At 54.4% G+C, this 7,648-nt stretch overlaps 1 long non-coding RNA gene across 2 annotated transcripts; it reads right to left on the bottom strand.

Annotated features, from left to right (window-relative positions):
* Positions 1–1,091: 1,091 nt before the first annotated feature.
* LOC124506189 (uncharacterized) lies at positions 1,092–7,301 on the bottom strand. Of its 2 annotated transcripts, none has more exons than XR_006960729.1 (4): positions 5,612–7,301; positions 4,415–4,551; positions 3,705–3,831; positions 1,092–2,711 (listed from the first exon to the last, which is right to left on the bottom strand). It is a non-coding gene; the product is annotated as an uncharacterized LOC124506189 (long non-coding RNA). The 2 variants fall into 2 exon arrangements; XR_006960730.1 differs by having other exon boundaries at positions 3,748–3,831.
* Positions 7,302–7,648: the final 347 nt, after the last annotated feature.

Below are 7,648 nucleotides of genomic sequence, written 5' to 3'. Positions count from 1 at the left end.
TTTGATTCTTGGAGAGGAAAGCTAGGGAGCAACTGGAGAGAAGGGGGAAGGAAGGGAGTGGGCTAAACTTCATTGCCTTACCACATCCTCCAAGCCCGGCTCGGGGGAGACCGATCTCACGGCCAAGTGCAGTGGAGGGTCTTTCCATTCCTTGCTCTCCAGTGATGAAATCATTAATAGGTTCCAGATGAGACCGCCAATGAAAGTCAAATCCAGATGGCCAGCAATGGAGTGTGGGCTGATGCTGGTTCCCCTGGGCTGGATAGGCATGGACAGCTATGGCCCTTTGCTCCTTCCTCTCCTATCCCCCACCTTCTGGGAAAAGAAGAGAACCAGAACATTCCATGGGCACTGTGGGGTGGCTTTCACAACAGGAAGCCTCTGAGTGACCAACTGAGGGGACCTGAGTGACCTGAGGGTCACAGCCTGGGAGGAAGACAGCAGGTACTAAGAAGGCAGAGATTAAGGAAAGGGGAGAATGACGGCCCCTGAAAGGAAGCCAGATTAGCGGGGAGCCGAAGCTGAGAGTAGGAGAGCTTGGATCCTCTTTAGAAGAAATACACTTTATCTATGTCTTTACTGAATTTATGCCCATCTTTTCTCTAGAACAATTTGGGCAAAGCATCGCTTACACCCGTCCCCGTGCCAGTGCCGCTAGTGAACCAGTGGGGGAAGACCCTCCCCAGGGACCAGGTGTGCAGGTGGAGAACTGTGCAAGGCAGTTGGAGAGAGCATCAGAACAACAGTCTGTCTGCAACCGCTCTGGGTGTGCTTCCTCCCAGAGTCTCTGTGGGATAGATAAAGGCATGCGGGGGCAGGTAGGTTCGTTTTAAATGGTTTCGGTTTTACACCTCCTTTTGGCCAGATAGGTGGGTGAGGCATGTAGGTTACCTGCTGGAAATGGACTTGACTGGGGGAAAAGCGAGAGAGGCAGGAAGGGGCTTAGAGGTCTCTTCTAGTACCTTCCAACCTGGCAGCGGCAGGCAGGCTCCTATCCTGACCCTGGAGCCTTTGAAATAGGACCCATTCTGGATTGCCCAGGGCCCAGGCCTGGGATGGAGGCAAGGAGGCAGAGATTCGACCTTGGTGAGTAAATTTAAATGCTTTTATTAACAATCTTCTTACATTACAAGGATAATATGACAAAAGGAAAGTTTCTGCGTACATATTATGATAAACCAACATAGCTCTATTTGTATCCAGTGTTCTAGGTCCCGTCACACAGGTACTATAAAGCGTAGTCTGCAAAATAATAACGTCAAGAGGTTTTTTTTTTTTTTAAGAAAGAAAGTATTAACATATTAATATGTGTGTGATAATAGACTCCTAAGTATCCCCCCCCACCTTAGTTTTCCTTTGTGATTGAAATGAATCGGTTCAGCAGCGTGGGGGTGGAGAGAAGGAGAGAGACAGGGCTGAAACAGAGCAAATCAGACCTGCTGGCTCTTCCCGAGAGACCAAAGTGAAGACGCGGGGGCGCCCGAGGGCAGCCTGGCCCTTGTCTCCTCGCAAGCAGTATTTACTGTAACCGGCTGTCCTCGCCTGGACGGAGGCACGGTGCCCGTGAGGCCCATGGTATGCTCTCTCTCTGAGGTACAGTGCATCGTGGATTGCTACCCGGGGATGCCCACCCCTGGCCACGGGTCTGACCCACCACCGTGGCAGGAAGGCTCGGGCCGCCCTGGTCTTTCTGGAGGCACTGGAAGGGATTCCGAGACCCCGTGGGCAGCCAGCTGTGGCTCAAGGAGACCCAGGCAGACGTGGAGGGGCGAAGAGGTGGGCATTGGCGAAACAGACCTGCCCCAGACCATAGGTGTAGAGGTTGGGTCTGCTGGAGACTGAGGTACGTTGGTAGATGGCAGGGAAGAGGAGGACGTGGGGTCAGAGGAGGCTCGGGGACAGAGGTAAGTGCCTTTGGAGAGCCGAAAGGCCTAGGCTGGTCTGGAGGAGAGGGGGCGGCCGCTGGCTGTCTCCTATCACCTGCAGCCCTGTCGGCCCCTCCTCTCCTACCTCCAGGGAAACGAAACGGTGGAGAGAAACCCGGAAGCGAACGGGCTCCTGATTTGGTCGGGGCCACGCAAGCCCTCGGTGGCACTGCCGGCTGCACCAGCGGCCTCCCCAGACGCCCCAGACACACCTTCCCAGCCTGGGGCGGGAGCAGGGATAAAAGCCAGGGAAGGTGTCCTCCCCAGTGGAAGCGGATAAGCTCGGGGCATCCGGCTCAGCCGCTGCCTCGAGTCACAGAATCGGAACAGTGTACGTGAACTAAACCTGCCTGTTACGGTGGCGGTGGGCGGAGGGGTCACGGGCCTCCACGAGGGGGAGGGGAGAGCGTTGTCCTGAGTACAGCCAGCAACAGCAGCTGTGCAAACCGGGCTGAGCCGAAGCCCTGCTTGTGAACTTGAGTTTTCACTGAAGCCCTGGGTGCGGGGGGTCTGCCGCTCCCGCCCTTCTCCGGCGCCCCCCGCCCTGGCCCGAAAGCCTCCACGTAGCGGGCAGCACTGGCTGGTGTTGTTCACGCCGCCTGCTTCACCCCTGCAGCGCCCTGGCAGACAGCGGTGGAGGGGGTGAAGGAGGCGGGGGCAGCCGCGCTTCAGAGGCTTGGCCTCTAGGGGTCAGCAGAAGCACCTAAGGGGGGAAGGAGGGCATCCTCCCCGGGCCCCTCTGGGTCCAATGTGCACCTTTCCGGTTGCCACCAGCGCTGCTCATTCCTGTAGGGGGAGGGCATTAGGGGAAACTGTGCAGTGGTCCCTCCACCAGGGCCCAGAGACCATGTCCCAGGGCCAAGCAGCAGTGACCACCTAAGCGTCGGACTGCAGGGGGTGAGGGGGGACGTGGGGGGCACTTCGGCTGGAGCTCAGAGGGCGAGTATCTCCTTCCACCTCAGCCCAAGCCTGCGGTAAAGGAGAGAAAGTGCGCGGAGAGGGCAGAGGCCCGGGGACTCTCCTGTCCTGCACTGTGGGCAGGAGACCCCATTCCCGGCAGACAGTGCCCTCCTGGCTTCCACATCTCCCCCTGCAGAGGCCCTGCCTCCTCCCTCTTTGCACAACATAGCGACAGGCTTTCCCGTTGCTCTCCCAGCTCTCTATAGACTCTATTTTTATATCTATTTAAAACATAGAAATGTATAAATATATAGGATATTATTTATAGATATATAGACGTGATTTAATCTCTTACTCTGTGTGTATACGTACGGCATATGTCCATATATACAATATATATGCTGTAGCATTTGTATGATACACTGCACATACCCCCTGCTTCCATGCGCTCTCCTAGGGAGACTGGATTGCATAGGTATTTCCAGGGCAACACCACTTGAAGGGATGGGGGGGGGTGGGGACAGGGCAGAGGGGGGGAAAGCCAGATGGAAGAGGAGGGCTGTACCATTTTCCTCCCAAAAGGGCACTTTTTTTCCTCCCTCTGGCTAACGCACAAGGATCACCTCAAAGGCTTCTTAAAATATCACAGCTCCATCCACTCAGCGTAAGGACCCTGTGAGCAGAGACCAGGAGAGAGGTCTCCCTCCAAGCAGAAGGGCCCCACGTGTCTCTGGAGGAAATCTTCCTTCCTCAAGATATGAGGAGGAAACAAGGCCAGAACCCACGACCCAGCACAGAACCCATGACCACTCCCAGGAGGCTGGTGTCTGCAGTGGGACCATCCCAGGGTCCCCTGCTGTCCAAACACGCCTTTCTCACCTAAGGAGGCCTGGCCTCCCTGCTTTGGCTGTCCCAGGCTGACCTGGCTAGGGTGGCCACTTGAAGGGGTGAGGGGGGCGTGAGGTCCAGTGTCCCCGGAACCCTCTGCACAAACTGGGCGTAGGACCTAGAAAAACACAAATTCTAGTTGGAAATCAACCCAGACCATATGCCATCACCAGAGCCAGAGCCAGAATTCCTATCCCTAGAGGGGATGGGAGGGAAAACACACGGGGAGGAATCTAGAAAAGAAGTTCTACTTCAACCCCAGGCCGCCTCCTGGACGCCACGGGGCTCAGGAGAACAGCGGCCCCACAGCCCAGGTGGGCCAATCCCATAAGCCATTTCTGTCTCACTGCGACCACGTTCGGCATTCTATGCGTCCTTCCCTGTTTCCTCCTTCTCGGTATCACGTCCAAACAAATGGCAGCTATTTAAACGTTACCTTAAATAATTACAAGGTCCTTCCTCCAAATGAGAGGGTTGACATAATAAGCAAGTCAAGGACAGGGGGCTGAGCAAGACAACTCAACATGGAAACAGGTAGCGGGGCTGGGGCGAGACCCCCACCTGCCCTGGGTTCAGGGCCCGGCACCGCGGCCGCCCAAGCAGACACCCGGCAGCCCAAGCCCGCTCTCATTCTCCAGTGAGGATGAGGAGACAAGAATGTCGTAGGCAGTCGTGGACAAAGTAAAAATAAAAATAAAAACCTGGTGTTTTGGATGCCTGGACTCTCCTGTCCGACCGGGTGGGCAAAACGTGGGGATTCTGATGTGGCGAGAGCTGTAGACGGGGCTGGGCTACCCTCAGCTTCCACAGATACTGGATGGCAGGGGGTGTCTTTGTCCTCCAATAGAGGAAGCGAACCATGTTAATCATAAGGGCTTGTGGCGCCCAGGCTGTGCAGTGTATCTCCTGGGCACACACGGCCATGAACCTGAACTCACTTCCCACCCTCCTCTATGAGCCAAAGAAAATCACTCATCGGTCAGCCCAATTAGGACAAGTCTCAACCCCGGAGACAAACGTGTCATTCTAAGCCAGTGGCTGAGCTCAAGGGCTCTGTCTCATCTGAAGTGACCATATTTGGGATACAAGGACTGCCCGGCCACAGCTTTTTATACCCATCAAAGGGAGATCAGGCTAGCTAAGCCTGTGGTTCCCTGGGCGAGACCCCGTGGGGGCCCGTTCTCCCGAAAGTCTTTCACGAGGAGGCGGGAGAGTGGCAACTCCCATGTTAGAAATCACGCGCGACATTCACAGGCTGGGAGCACTGAGCCTCCTGGGAGCATCCGGGTTGAAAAAAAGACCCTGTGTAAATTGCAGTGGGCGTGTCACCCAAATTGTGCCCTGGTTACTTCCGGTCCCAAGGTAAAGTGGCCTTCAGAGTGCCTCACACCACCCAGGCCTGGCTGGATTCAACAGAAGCCATGAGCACCCGGAGTTTTAGAGCGCCTTGCCAAACTTCGAGCACCCCCGGCCCCCGAGAGAGCTCAACCTGCCCCGGGCGTGGAGCCTGGCCCGGCAGGAGACCACCCGCAGTCCCCGTGCTGCTAGCTCGCGCTCATGCTCCTAGCCCAGAGGTATGTCACCAGCTCACGGCAGATGCTGGCGTAGGCCCGAAGGATCTTTTTCCCCCGTCTGGATAAAAATCGGAGCTAATTCGGGCCATGGCCTCCTGAAACAGTCACGGCCCTGACCAGTCCTCAGGCAGACATCAGTGATTCTCTCTTCCCGGTTTTCAAATGAGTGGTCCAGGGGATGGCTCCCAGTGTAGTGGGAGGAGAGGAGCAGAAGGGGAAAGGAGAAGGTCTAAGGCAACTGGTGGCTCGAAGAAAGGATCCCAACCTACTTTTGCCGGCCCCCACCAAGGTTCCCCTTGCCAGCCTTCTCTGCCCCCGACCCACCTCACTTAGTCCGTGTGATGTTCCAAGAAAGCTCCCACAGGCATGATAGTTTTTGTGTGTGGCGGACAGAATGTCCGGGAGGGTAGGGTGGAACCTTGTGCTTTGCAAAGGCATCCCACTTGACCACAAATACCGACCCGGATGGGAGGAGCGGCGGAGGGCGGGCGGGGGGCGGGGGGGGGGGGTGGGGGGGTAGGGAACACATCAGCTTGAAGTACGGACATGGTTTGAGGCTGGGAATTCCGAAGCCTCAGAAAGAGCTTTGGGTGTTTCCTTGCTAGTTTCTGCTCTCTCCTTGTTCAGAGGAGGGTGGGGAAGTACGAGGGACTGGGAAGGGGGCCAGGAGGGGGGGGTGGGTGGTGAATGTCACCAGGCAGGGGTGCATTGATTTGTTGAACAAGGCAGCATATGAGGCCTGGCAGTGGGACAGTTGGAGAAAACCGGGTGGTTTTTTTTTTGTTTGTTTCTTGTTTTTTTTTTTTTTTAACATGCTACATCACTGTTGAAAACAAACGAAAAAGTTTCAAAAATAATATATAATATATATATATATAATATATTTATATAATGAAAAGCTATCAACTAGCAGCAATGATTCTAAAGTTATCTTAGCACCAAGACCATAGGGGTGGGGGGAGGGGACGTGTGGGGAGTGAAGGTACGGGCAGGACAAGGAAAGGGGAATGACATGTTCAGTGTTGATGACATTTCCACTACGGTTCTCAACAGCGGCACGAGGCCTCGGAGACAAGCTAAACCAAGAAGGAAGGAAGCCACCACAGTTCTACGTCTGAGCCGAGCAGGTTGGAGACACGGGGGCCTGGCCTGTGGCCCGATCACACCGTCCTCTCCCCACCCTCTGCCGAGTGAGAGGACCTGACCACGGACAACGCAGACCTTCCTTCCTCCCCCAAACACGACCTGCACCCACAATGTAGGATCTCTGCATATCAGATATGCATAAATCAGATGTGGAAACATGAACAGAAGTTTGTAACAGCTCACGCACATTTTGTTTAAAAAAACTCCCTTGCGAGGTATACTGGTAGTTAAATGAACAAAAGAGCATCGATCAGACTCCTCTAGCTTAAAACCATTACTTGCCCCAGGGAATAGGCAAGTGGCTATTTCTAAAGCTTATATTGTGGTTGTGTGTGTGTGTGTGTGTGTGTGTGTGTGTGTGTACGTGCGTGTGTGTGTGCGTCTGTGTGTGTGTGTGTGTGTGTGTGTGTATGTAGGCTGCTGCCTTGAGAGTCCCGTCTGACCTCTTGTTTATTCCTTTTCTTTAGGACGTCTCTACCCTGTTCAAAAAAGGAGGCATTCACAGGCATGGATACAAGGCCTGGCTCCCCGCTGCTTCCTGCCAGGCTGAAGGGTTTATTATCAGCCTTGTCACCAAAGAAGGCCACCATCTCTAGGGACCCTCCTTGGAGTCACGCACAACCCAGGGCACAACCTGCATTGACATCTCCTGCCACTGAACTATAGCAGGCATTTGATTATTAAATGCACAGAAAAATGCCCCCAACACATCATATGATTATAAAGACAGAGCATAAATAATTCACGTAAATTGAATCCACACTCTCCATCGGACTTGCTTTTAGCCAAAAATCGCTGCCCTATGAGGGTCTGGACTTCCTGGCTCTTCATTTCCCCCAAAGTCCTGGATCTGAATGGAATTATATTATTTTACCCCACACCACGGGAGAACAGGAATGCAAAAAAAAATTCCCACCCCCCCCCCCACCCCCCAACACACACCTTGTCCCTTCCCCACGATTTCAAGCTCGGTTGTAAGGCAGTTTTGCCTTCAGTACAACAGGTAATATCTTCAGGATCCAGGGGGCTGGAAGGAGGGAATCCAGAACCCAGAGACGGGAGAGGCGACAGAGGTGGGGAGTGGTGGGTGTCACAGTTTGACCGACACGTTTGTTTCTAAGACAGTGAAGGAACGCTCAACAGGAAACGAGCACAAACCTCTCAAGCTGAAGTCAGGTGGGACAAGGGAGAAAGTCACACACACACACACCCCAA

The sequence above is a fragment of the Lynx rufus genome, unplaced genomic scaffold (genome assembly GCF_022079265.1).
Source record: "Lynx rufus isolate CCGP_SWC_20201006 ecotype Redwood Valley unplaced genomic scaffold, mLynRuf1.p SCAF_9, whole genome shotgun sequence".
Taxonomy (NCBI): Eukaryota; Metazoa; Chordata; class Mammalia; order Carnivora; family Felidae; genus Lynx; species Lynx rufus.
Note: the sequence above shows the minus strand (reverse complement) of the source record. Positions and strands in the feature narration are given on the sequence as shown.